This window comes from Mauremys reevesii, linkage group 3 (genome assembly GCF_016161935.1).
Source record: "Mauremys reevesii isolate NIE-2019 linkage group 3, ASM1616193v1, whole genome shotgun sequence".
NCBI classification, from domain to species: domain Eukaryota; kingdom Metazoa; phylum Chordata; order Testudines; family Geoemydidae; genus Mauremys; species Mauremys reevesii.
Window position 1 is genome coordinate 39,564,230 of NC_052625.1, and position 12,341 is coordinate 39,576,570.

The window sequence follows — 12,341 nt, forward strand, 5'->3', positions numbered from 1 at the left end:
TATCTGAACTTAATTGCTTTTTAACCTCGAGAGTAAATATAATTAATCTTGGCCACATGTGACTACTATTTTTCTTCTTTTAAATTTTTTTAAATATACAGTATGTCTTTCAGCATTAGAAAGCTGTTCACTGCTTTTTTGAAAACTGGGTAGTTGTGAGGTATCGTGGTCAGTTGTACTGAATGTGAGGCGAGGAGTAAGGGTTAACATTTTCAAAAGCACCTAAATCACCCAAGAGCCTATGCCTTATTTTCAAAAGACTCCTCCTCACTCCTACTGAAAGTCATTGGGACTTAGGTTCCTAAGGGTACGTCCATAGGCGGCAGGTTTGTATAATTTTTGGTGGGGCCCAAAATGGTGGTGCCCCCCCGCTCCCGCCCTGTAAGCCGATATAAAATGAAGCTACAACGCGTCAGTGCCACAAGATTACAAGGGTCAATTAAAAGTGGAAAGTCAGAAGCAGCACTTGCCTACTTCAATATACAGTATTATATTTTGTTGCATCTGTTGTGATGAAGTGGGAATGTTCTTAATATTTTCTCTGAATACTGTGTGGGTGCCTCAGTTTCCCCTGCAAGATGCCAACTGAAGGTGTTGGGGACAAAGAGATCAGGTGGCCTCCTTGTCCGGAAGAGACACAGAGGCCAGAGGAGGGAGTGTCAGTTTGGAGCTGGCTGGGGAAATTGGGAGAGACCCAGAACTTGGTTCTGGGCTCCCCACCCCCCAAGATGGACCTGACAGAGGGGTTCTGTTTTCTGTACCAACAAGCTCTGTTTAAACTGTGTTCCCGTCATCTAATAAACCTTCTGTTTTACTGTCTGGCTGAGAGTCACATCTGACTGCGGAGTTGGGGTGCAGCGACCTCTGGTTGCCCCAGGACCAGCCTGGGCAGACTCACTTTGGAAAGTGCATGACGTGGAAGGGCATGCTGAATGCTCCGAGGTCAGACCCAGGAAGGTGTAAGCTTCTTGCCCTGGAGACAGTCTGCTCAGAGAGGAGGCTCCCCCAGAGTCCTGACTGGCTTTGTATGGAGTTGTTCCAAAGCATCACAGCATCCCCTTCCACACCGTGCACTTCCCAGAAGTCTGCACAGGCACTGACACTCCCTCCTCCGGCCTTTGTCTCTTTTCCAGGCATTAGGAGGCCACCTGATCTCTCTGTTCTCCAACACCTTCAGTTGGCACCTTGCAGGGGAAACTGATTTGGGAGAAATGAAGTAAAAGCTGCCCAAACCGAGCTTGAGCACTCCTGAATTTTGAGGTGTTCAAATCTGGAAGGCAGGTGCTGGGGGTGGGAGAGGGCTGTGGGCTCCATGGGGGAGCATGGCAGCAACTGTCTGGAGCTGCATGGAGCCAGATACGCTGGTCTGAGTGGCACAGTAAGCGGTTTGGGAGTTGGAGAAGAGGTAGGGAGTTCCGGGGGGCAGTCAAGGGACAAGGAGCAGGGGGAGTTGGATGGGGCAGAGGTTCGAAGGGGCAGTCAGGGGACAGGCAGCAATTGGATAGGCATGGGAGTCTAAGAGGTTTATCAGGGGACAGGTAGGGGGTGCGGTCCTGGGGGGGGGGAGTTGGGTGGGGTCTCAGGAGGGGGCAGTTGGGGACACGGAGACGGGAGGCGGAGATAGGGGCTGAGGTCCCAAGGGGCAGTTAGGGGCAGGGGTCTCGGGAGGGAGTAATCGGGGAACAAGGACCAGTGGGGCTTAGATAGGGGGTGGAGGTTCTGGGGGGCAGTTGGGGCAGGGGTCTGGGGAAGGGGCAATCAGCGGACAGAGGCTGGGATTCAAAGGGCTCTGGGCTGCTGGCAGCCGCGGGGATCCCAGAGCCCTTTAAATCCCAGCCCCGGCTGGGAGTCAGAGGACTCTGGGCTGCCTGCAACCGCGGGGATCCCAGAGCCCTTTAAATCCCAGCCCCGGCTGGGAGTCAGAGGACTCTGGGCTGCCTGCAACCGCGGGGAGCCCTGAGCCTTTTAAATCCCAGCCGCAGCCAGGAATCAGAGGGCTCTGGGCTTCCCGCTGCGGCGGGGAGCCCAGAGCCCTTTAAATCTCAGCCGCGGCTGGGATTTAAAGGTCTCTGGGCTGCCTGCAACCGCGGGGAGCCCAGAGCCCTTTAAATCCCAGCCGCGCCGGGAATCAGAGGGCTCTGGGCTGCCTGCGGCGGGCAGCCCAGAGCCTTTAAATCCCAGCCGCGGCCGGGAATCAGAGGGCTCTGGGCTGCCTGCAACCGCGGGAGCCCAGAGCCTTTAAATCCCAGCCGTGGCTGGGAATCAGAGGCTCTGGGCTCCCCGCAGCGGGCAGCCCAGAGCCTTTAAATCCCAGCCGCGGCCGGGAATCAGAGGGCTCTGGGCTCCCGCGGCAGGCAGCCCAGAGCCCTCTGATTCCCTGCCGCGGCTGGGATTTAAAAGGCTCTGGGCTGCCGGCAGCGCACAGCAGGGGAGAAACCTAGCTCCAAATATTGCTGGAGCAGAGCCCCTGTCTGTGAATATTCCTGGGGCTAAAGCCCCAGGAGCCCATATAAGTCGGCGCCCATGGGTACGTCTACACTAGCTGCTGAATCGGTGGGTAGTGATAGATGTAGTAGACACGATAAATTGATCCCCGATTGTTCTGTCATTGACTCCTGTACTCCACCTCAGCGAGAGGCGGAGGCGACGGGGGAGCGGCGGCAGTCGACCCCGCGCCGTGAGGACGAGAGGTAAGTCGACCTAAGATATGTTGACTTCAGCTACGCTATTCTCGTGGCTAAAGTTGCATATATTAGGTCGACACACACCCCAGACACACACACGTACGCACACACACACACATCCGTGTAGACCAGGCCTAAATGACTTTGATCTTGTTAAAAATTTTACTCCAGGAATTCTGCTATTCTGATCTTGGCTGTGCCAATTCTGCTGACAGGTCTTAAACTCTCTGCCTCATTTTCCCTTACTCTATCAAATGTGGGTGGTATTTACTTACCTGACAGAAGTATTCTGAGGATTAGCTAAAATACTTACAACATTTTGATGCATGTCCTTACAAAATTGCTAGATAATGTTTGGCACAATTAAAGAACTAGGGGTGAAATCCTGGTTTTTCTTCGAGTGCTTGCTCATGTCCATTCCATGCTAGATGTTTGCACTCTGTGTGCACAATTGCCGGAGATTTTTCCCTCAGTGGTATCCATAGGGCTGGCTCTAGCGCCCTCAGTTCCTTCTTACCACCCATGACGGTTGCTGGAACGATCCTTCTTGCTGTGGCAAGGTTTTCTTTTCCAGTGGTTGGACTTTCTTGGTCATGTTCTGTATAGTTATCATAGTGTATATAGTTCTTAGAGTTAGTGTTTATAGTAGTGTTAATATTTGTCCCTGTTTTCGAGGGACTTTTCACCCCCAGGGCTGGGCATGCCCCGGTCCCCGTGCTTCAAGCTGTGTGCCTCTTGCAGCAAGCCGATGGCAGTTAGTGACCTGCACACTAGCTGTCTAAAGTGTCTGAGGGTGTCTCACATGAAAAAGAAGTGCCAGATCTGCAGGGCCTTCATACCCTGTACCAAAAAGGACAGGGATATTCAACTGAAAGCCATTCTTTTGGAGGCAGGCCTCAGACCAGCCTTGGAGTTGAGCTGCTCCAAATCAGTGTCGAGTATTTCGGCATTTGTGCAGAGTGCTCCTCTGGCACCATGTTCTTCCCAGCACCGTTCTCTGTCCCTGGTGCCAAGGAAGAAACATAAGAAACAGCGCACCGAGAAAGGACGTTCTTCAGTGCCAAAGATTGACAAGCAGAGAAGGACCGGCATGGTTAGACCCATGTTGGGCCACTCGTCTTCCCCTGAGCCACTGATGGCTCCACAGACTCTGCCTAGAGTGTCAAGTCCAGTACGGGACCTGCCACCTACTCCCAGGAGCAGCCGTGGGGCCAGATGGTTGCTGGCCTCCTCAACACTGGAGGCCTTTTAGGTGGAGAAGGATCTGCTGTCTTTCTCAATCCTGCTGACCCCTCAAGGACCCTCACCAGCTAAGGCGACCGAATTAGAAAGGAACAAGGTCCAGCAGGCCTCTTCTGGTGCAGGCCTTCTCCTCATCGTCCCTGGATGAGGTGGTTGCAGGCCCTAGTACCCTGCTCCCTCAAGACGACTTCATGGCCCACCAGGACATCCTGAAAAGAGTCACGGCGAACTTGGGTCTGGAGGTGAAAGAGTTTAAGGAGTTGGCACACAGCCTGATCGACACCCTGGCTGCTGCTGCTCCCTCCAGAGTAGCGTTATCCAGAAATGAAACAGTTTTGGGGCCTGTTAAGATACTGTGGCAGACCCCTTCTTCTCTGCCCCCCCCCCCACCTCAAAGAGGGCAGAGAAGAAATACTATGTTCCGGCAAGCGGTTTTGACTACCTTTACTCACACCCTCCCACAGGATCTCTGGTAGCATTTGTGGTTAATGAGTGGGAAAGAAGAGGCAGTCGAGTGTTAACATCAAAAATAAAGAAGCTAAGAGAGACTAGACCTGTTTAGATGGAAGGTTTATTCAACGGGCAGTCTCTAACTATGTATCTCCAACCAGCAGGCTCTACTGGAGTGGTACAATTTTAATCTCTGGGACTCACTGTCCAAATTTAAAGATTCCCACCCACAGGAATCGAGGCAGGAATTTGTGGCCATCTTAGAGGAGGGCAAGACTGTGTCCAGGATCTCCCATCAGGCGACTCTGGATGCGGCCAACTCAGCAGCCAGGACTATGGCATCAGCAGTCACCATTAGGTGCTGTTTGTGGCTGCAATTGTCTGACTTTCCTCACAAGGTTCAGCAGTCCATCCAGGACCACCCTTTTCAGGGCTTCTCCCTGTTTTCGGATCAGACAGACTCGAAGCTCCACGGTCTCAAGGACGAAAGCTATACTTCATTCCTTTACATGCTACTAGCCTCCAGGAAACATTCCTGGCCACAGAAACCTCCCAGGCTTGTGGCATCTCCCAGGTAGGAGCCGTACAAAAAAAATAGAAAAGATTATAAAAAATGACAACCCCTCCCACCTACCTCTGCCTCCCGGTTGAGCTCTCAAAGATACTCCAGTGGGTCCAGGCAGGCCTTCTGAAGGTATGCCTGACTGCATTATACTAGTCTCAGCTCTGGATCCATCCCCTCTTTTGTTTTTGTACCACCTGTTGCCCTCCAGCCCAGTGTGGTCGTATATAACATAGACCATTGGGTACTGACAACTAACAGTCAGTTACACCCTTCAATTTTCATCCACGCCCCACTCCCCTGTCCCTCTTCAGGGACCCTTCTCACAAGCAGCTTCTCATCTAAAAGATGCAAGCTCTCCTAGGTTTGAATTTCGTGGAAGAGGTTCTTTGAGACTTAAGAGGGAAGGGGGTTTACACCCAATATTTCCTAATCCCAAAGGCCATGGGACCGGGGGTAGTGGGGAGGCTACAGCCCATCCTGGACCTGCGTTGCCTCAACAAATATCTCAAGAAACTGAGGTTCCGTATGGTCTCTTTGGTCCATCATTTCCTTTCTGGATCCAGGAGACTGGTACACCACCCTTGCCTTAAAAGGTCATAGAAGATTTCTCAGGTTCGTAGTGGGGCAACGCCACTACCAATTCACTGCTCTTTCCTTCGGTCTATCGGCAGCCCCATGGGTCTTCACAAAATGCATGGTGGTGGTGGCAGCCTTCCTCGGGCATTGAGGTGTGCGATTCTACCCGTACCTCAACAAGTGGCTGATCAAAGGTCAGTTGCAGGCTCAGGTGCAGCACAGCATCAGCACAGTACAGGCCACCTTCCAGATGCTCGGTCTGTTGATAAATGAGCAGAAGTCGACCCTGGTCCCGGTTCAGAGAATAAAGTTCATCGGGGCAGTGCTTGATTCAACCCAGGCCAAAGCCTGCCTACTGGAAGCCTGTTTCCGAGCTGTGTTGGATCTGAGTTTCAAGGTCACAATCCACTCACTAGTGACTGCTCGGGTCTGCCTCAAGCTGCTGGGTCACAAGGTGCATGGTGCAGCATGCAAGGCTAGCCTCAGACCCTTTCAGTTGTGGCTGGCGTAAGTCTACTCCCTAAGCAGACACCGCCTGGACTGGATACTCACGATTCTGATCCCGGTCCTTGCCTCACTGACCTGGTGGAGAGACCCAGGATCCATAATGAAAGGAATACCCTTTTCTGCCCCTCATACCTTGGTAACCTTAGTCTCAGATGCATCAGACCTGGGGTGAGGCGCCCACCTCAGCAGTCTCAGGACGCAGGGCCCAGAAAGAACTCTCCCTGCATATAAATGTCAGGGAACTCAGGGCAATATGCTTGGCTTGTCAGGTCTTCATTCCCCAGATCTCAGGCATAGTGGTGCAGGTCTTGACAGACAACACAGCATCAATATTTTGTATCAAACAGCAGGGAGGGACTCTCACAGATATGTGAAGCTGTGATTCTCCTTACTGTCCTCTGGCATGGAGTGGCAGGGGTAAGGATGCAGCGCATGATGCTATGTGGAATGTTAGGTGGATGTAGGGGGCTGCTAAACTGGAGTTCTCCATTAACTGCAAAGGGAGGAGAGCCTGTGATTATTGGACCTGAAGATCAACAAGAGTGTGCAGTATCTGTGTTTACTGCCTGAGAAGCCCCATAATGTCCTGGTGCATCTCTTGCTCTGACTCTTGAACCTTTCTCCTGTTAGATCTTTCCTTCTTCATGCTACCTGCCATATTCACCCTCCAGGTTCTCTATTTGCGGTCTGACGCAGCACTGATTTGCAGGATCTCACTGAACATGTTGTCCCTTGTCCACACACTCAGCAGCTGCAAATAAAACACACAGCTATATCACTGGATTTCCAGTCATGGCAGAAAGGGAAAGATACGTTTCTTTCCTTATTTCAAGAAAAAAATTAAATCAGACATGCTTTTAGACACTTCCGCTTTGGAGCATCTCTGCACGTCACCATTCTCCAGCGCCAGCCATGGTGAATATGGCCTGCCAGAGGAGGTGGGGGAAAATGAGGAGGGAATTTTTCAGTTGCATGAAACAATGAAATTTCGTCTCTTATTTCCATGAATAAAGAACATAAGAACGGCCATATTGGGTTAGACCAATGATACATCTAGCCCAGTATCCTGTCTTCCGACAGTGGTCAATTCCAGATTCTTCAAAGGGAATGAACAGAACCGGGAAATTATCCATCCCCAGTTGTCCAGTCCCAGTATCTGGCAATCAGAGGTTTACAGACACCCAGAGCATGCAGTTGCATCCCTCACCATTGATGGACTTATCCAACATGAAGTTATCTAATTATTTTTTGAACCCAGTTATAATTTTAGCCTTCACAACATCCCCTGGCAATGAGTTCCACAGGTTGACTGTGTGTTGTGTGAAGAAGTACTTCCTTTTGTTTGTTTTAAACCAACTGCCTATTAATTTCATTGTGACCCTTGGTTCTTGTGTTATGTAAAGGGGTAAATTACGCTTTCTTATTCACTTTCTCCACACCATTTATGATTTTAGACCTCTACCATATCCCCCCTTAACTGTCTCTTTTCCAAATTGAACAGTCCCAGTCTTTTAATCTCTCCTTATATGGAAGCTTTTCCATACTCTTAATCATTTTTGTTGCCCTTCTCTGTACTTTTTCCATTTCTAATATATCTTTTTTGAGATGGGGTGACCAGAACTACACACACTGTGCAATGCATGGACATACCATGGATTTATATAGTGGTATTATGATATTTATACCTTATTATTTATCCCTTTCCTAAAGGTTCCTAACATTCTGTTAGGTTTTCTGACTGATGCCGCATGTTGAGTGGATGTTTTCAGAGAACTATCCAAAATGACTCCAAGATCTTTCTTGAGTGGTAACAGCTAATTTTAGGTCCCATCATTTTGTATGAATAATTGTCATTTCATTTTCCAGTGCACATTACTTTGCATTTATCAACACTGATTTTCATCTGCCATTTTGTTGCCCAGTCACCCAGTTTTGTGAGATTCCTTTGTAACTCTTTGCAGTCTGCTTTGGACTTAACTATCTTGAGTAACTTTATATCATCTCCATACTTTGCCACCTCACTGTTTACCCATTTTTCCAGATCATTTATGAGTATGTTGGACAGCACTGGCCCCAGTACAGAGCCCTGGGGGACATCACTATTTACCTGTCTCCATTCTGAAAGCTGACCATTTAGTCTTGACCTTTGTTTCCTGTCTTTCAACCAGTTACTGATTCATGAGAGGACCTTCCCTCTTATCCCATGACTGCTTAGTTTGCTTAAGAGCCTTTGGTGAGGGACCTTATCAAAGGCTTTCTGAAAGTCAAATATCAGAGACTAACAGATGTTTTGCAGCATGAGCTTTTCGTGGGTGAATACCCACTTCTTGGAGATGCAAGAAAGAGTGAGTATTCACTTCCAAAGTCAAAGTACAATATATCCACTGGATCACCCTTGTCCACATGTTTTTGACCCCTCAGAGAAATCTAATAGATTGGGGAAGAATGATTTCCCTTTACAAAAGCTGTTTTGACTTCCCCAACAAATTGTGTACAAGAACAGGGCAGTGGCACTGAGTACTGGCACCTTTGTCCACATGTGGTGGTGATTTTAGCTGATATCTCACTCCTGAGGGTAATAAAGGCACAGAGAGCACAGCTACTGCTGGCATCCTGAAGCCAGCCAGCTCAGTGGCGTAGCCAGGTTCTGCCAGCAGGGGGAGCGAACACATTAAAAAAAGGTGCCGAAGCAGCGAAGTAGAACAGAAAAAAAAGAAAAACCCAAGTCTTGCCGCCGAAGACTGAAGGACTTGCGCCAAAGACCCGGAGCAGCTGAAGGACCCGCCGCCGAATTGCCGCTGAACCGCCGAAGGCTCGGAGTGGCTGAGGGACCCGCTGCCGAATTGCCGCCAAAGACCCAGACTGCTGGGGTGAGTATAAAAATTAAAAAGGCGCCACTTTGGGGGAATATGCTCAGTGGGGAGCAGCCGCTCCCCCACAGCTAGTGAGCAAATTCTATGTGTCACTAGCCTATTTATTACAATAGTGCCTGCCAAAGTCACTGCAGCATGGTGTGAGAAAATATTCTACCTTGTAGGAAGCAATAAGACTGCCTCCCTAGAAACCTTTGTGAGAGGATTGCAGCATTTCATTGAGAATTTTTGGGAGGATACAAGGGACATGTACATAAACAAACTGCTCTGCATGGCTCCACCTCCTCTGCCCAATCCTACAGGGGAAAGGAAAGCAGATAACAACTCTACCTCTGTTTGTTGTATCACTACCTCATCTTGTATGAGTAGAACAATGAAAAGTCAACACCTGTGTACTGATAACTTGGGGTTGGGCCAGGTGCCATCTTTACATTTAAACAGTGTAGGGAAATTCATGCACACACTTACCCAAGGTTCCTTCTGCTTCATTGGGCTTGTCCTGGCTTCATCAGATTGGCTAGATTGTGGCTGAGTCTCAAACAGGACCTGTCTCGTTGCATAGCTTGAACGTCTGCCATGTTTCAGAGTAGCAGACGTGTTAGTCTGTATCCGCAAAAAGAACAGGAGTACCTGTGGCACCTTAGAGACTAACAAATTTATTTGAGCATAAGCTTTCGTGGGCTACAGCCCACTTCTTCGGATGCATGGAATGGAACATATATTGAGGAGATATATATACACATACAGAGAGCATGAAAAGGTGGGAGTTGTCTTACCAACTCTGACAGGCCAATTAAGTAAGGAAAAAAATCTTTTGAAGTGATAATCAGAATAGCCCAGTACAGACAGTTTGATAAGAAGTGTGAGAATACTTACAAGGGGAGATAGAGTCAATGTTTGTAATGGCTCAGCCATTCCCAGTCCCTATTCAAACCTAAGTTGATTGTATCTAGTTTGCATATCTGCCATGTGTTCCTCTTCTCATCCTCCTCCTCTTCCCCCATGCTGTTCACAGCAGGGGGCTCCTTGGAGGTATCCATGGTGGTCTGTGGGGTGTGTGCCAAGTATAGCATGCAACGTTATAAAAGCAGCAGGTCTGTGGCTTGGCACCAGATTGATTCTTGTTTCTGCATTGCGGTAATGGAGGCCTTTCATTGGCTGGAGACAAATTTGAGTGTACACACATGCCCAAAGAGATCAACGCAAGATGACTTACGTTTACTTAACTTTGTAGTATAGGCCAGACTAATATAAGCTAAACTGAAAAAAGGCACTGTTATTCTGGAGTAAATGTGTCCACACAGGAAGTTGTAATGGTATAATAACTGTAGTGGCCTAAATTCACACCTTAGTTTATACTGATATAACTTTCCTGTGTAGACAGGCCCTTAGGGTAGGCACATGCAATAGCTAGAAATTATTGACATTCATTGGGATGTAAATACACACAGTTAGCTATATCTGTGCATTACCACAATTGCTTGCCGAGCAGAGCTAGCACATACACACCCCAGAGATAATATTTTAGGTTCCAAACCTTGAAGATGCTAAGCATCTCCTGTGAACACTCTTAAACACTCAACTCCTCTTGGGTTGGGCTCCTTCATGTGGTATGTCCGGCCATAGGATGATACATTCTGGATGTTTCAGATTGCCATTTATTTTGTATAGGACTACATCTCTTGTCAAGATTTCAAACCTGGTCTTTTAGATATCAATCAAAAGCACATTTTCCATCCTGTCCTCATTTACATTTATCTAATGCTTAAGGTCATTTGTGATCATTTGAGTGTATTTCAGCATATGGAATCAGTGAATAATAGATTTCAGCTCCATGCTGTGAAGAAAGATTGTGTTTTTACAAGACATAATGTTGTTTACTGGGTGTTAATAATCACTAATTAATAAACATATCTAGACTCCTAAAATATTGCATTTTAAGGTATAAAAATGTCAAGTGTTTAACTTACTAAGTGCAATAACATTTTCTGTCTTTTCTACATAAAATAATTAAATTATAAAAATAAATGACGTATTGTACCAAATGTCAAATATGTTTTATTTAAAGCTTAGATGTAAATTCTCAGTAAAGTCTTTTCTACGGTTAACACACCTTTTAATAAAATATTCTATATTATAATAAATACAAATGTGGCACCCTACATCCAAAGATAAAGACTATTTTTCATTTCTTCCATATTAATCAAGCTCAGTTTCTCCTTTCAGTATTAAATCTAAACTCTGCTTAGGTGCTTGCACAATAGTAGTGGATGGATGAGCCCTTCAACTCCATGATGTATTAAGAAGATGTTTAATTAAGATATTTGCTACTGTCTCAAAGCTACAAGGAAACTTGAAAGAGTAGAAGCAATGGCTTCAGTACTATAAACACTGTTTGGCCTTTTCCACCTCATAGAACGTTAGCCCTTTAAGGCTAGACTGGAAAATGCACAAGAAAATATACTGTACTATAGGGAACTACTACTAGTGGCATTGGGACGTGGACTTAGATAATATACTGTACACTTATTTGTTTATTTATTTAGACTCATACAAACGATAAAACAAGCAATTATCTGGGAACTCTTGAGAACTCGGTGATATTTTATGACAATAGATATTAAGGTAAACAATTTACTCCAGGGATAACTGGTCTACTGTACAGTTATGTATTTATTTGTAGTGTCTAGAAGGGTAGTCAGGATTCCTTGCTGATGCTTATTGGTGATATGTAATAATAACGCCACTAAATTACTAAGTGCTAATAGATAGTTGCAAGAGTTGGACAAATTATTCATGCCGCATAATGTATTTGATTACTTTAACCCTTTGTCCTATACACAAATTATCCATGAACTCACTTAGATATGCTCTAGAACTTAACATATGAATTATAATGATAGCAGGTGTTATAATATCAACAATTAGTACTTCTAATAATCTATTTTAGGATTCTGCACTGCTGCCCATCACCATAGATCTGAGCACATTCTTCATTAATTAGACTGGCAATAGCAAAGCCTATGGTGGACTTCAGGAAGTCTCTGGCTCTTCTTCTTTTTCACATTACAGAAAGCTCTGCCTGAGGTAGGGTTTTGGGTTTGGAGGTGAGCGGGGAGCAGTTGTTGCAAATGTTATTCCATTTATGGTGGAGAAGCTTTATCAAAGAGGAAGGTTTGTATTGTTTTCTAAAGATTTACAGACTCTGGATTGCTCTAATTTCTTGTGGAAATTTGTTTTACGGACAGATTCTCCTGACTGAGCTGGATGAATCAGTTAATAAAAGAAAAATAGTATTATTACTACTAATATTATGTATGTATTTATTATTTATGGTAGCACCTATGAACCCCATCATATACTGGGGAATCATTGTGGTAGGTACTACACAAACATAACAAAGAGGTAGTCCTCTTCCTCAAAGAGCTTACAGTCTAAGAAAAG

The 12,341-nt window shown here is 46.6% G+C and overlaps 1 protein-coding gene across 1 annotated transcript in view; it reads left to right on the forward strand.

Moving 5' to 3' along the window:
* CAMKMT (calmodulin-lysine N-methyltransferase) overlaps positions 1 to 12,341 on the forward strand; it is a 352,032-nt gene that overhangs the window by 302,515 nt on the left and 37,176 nt on the right. The window lies entirely within an intron of this gene.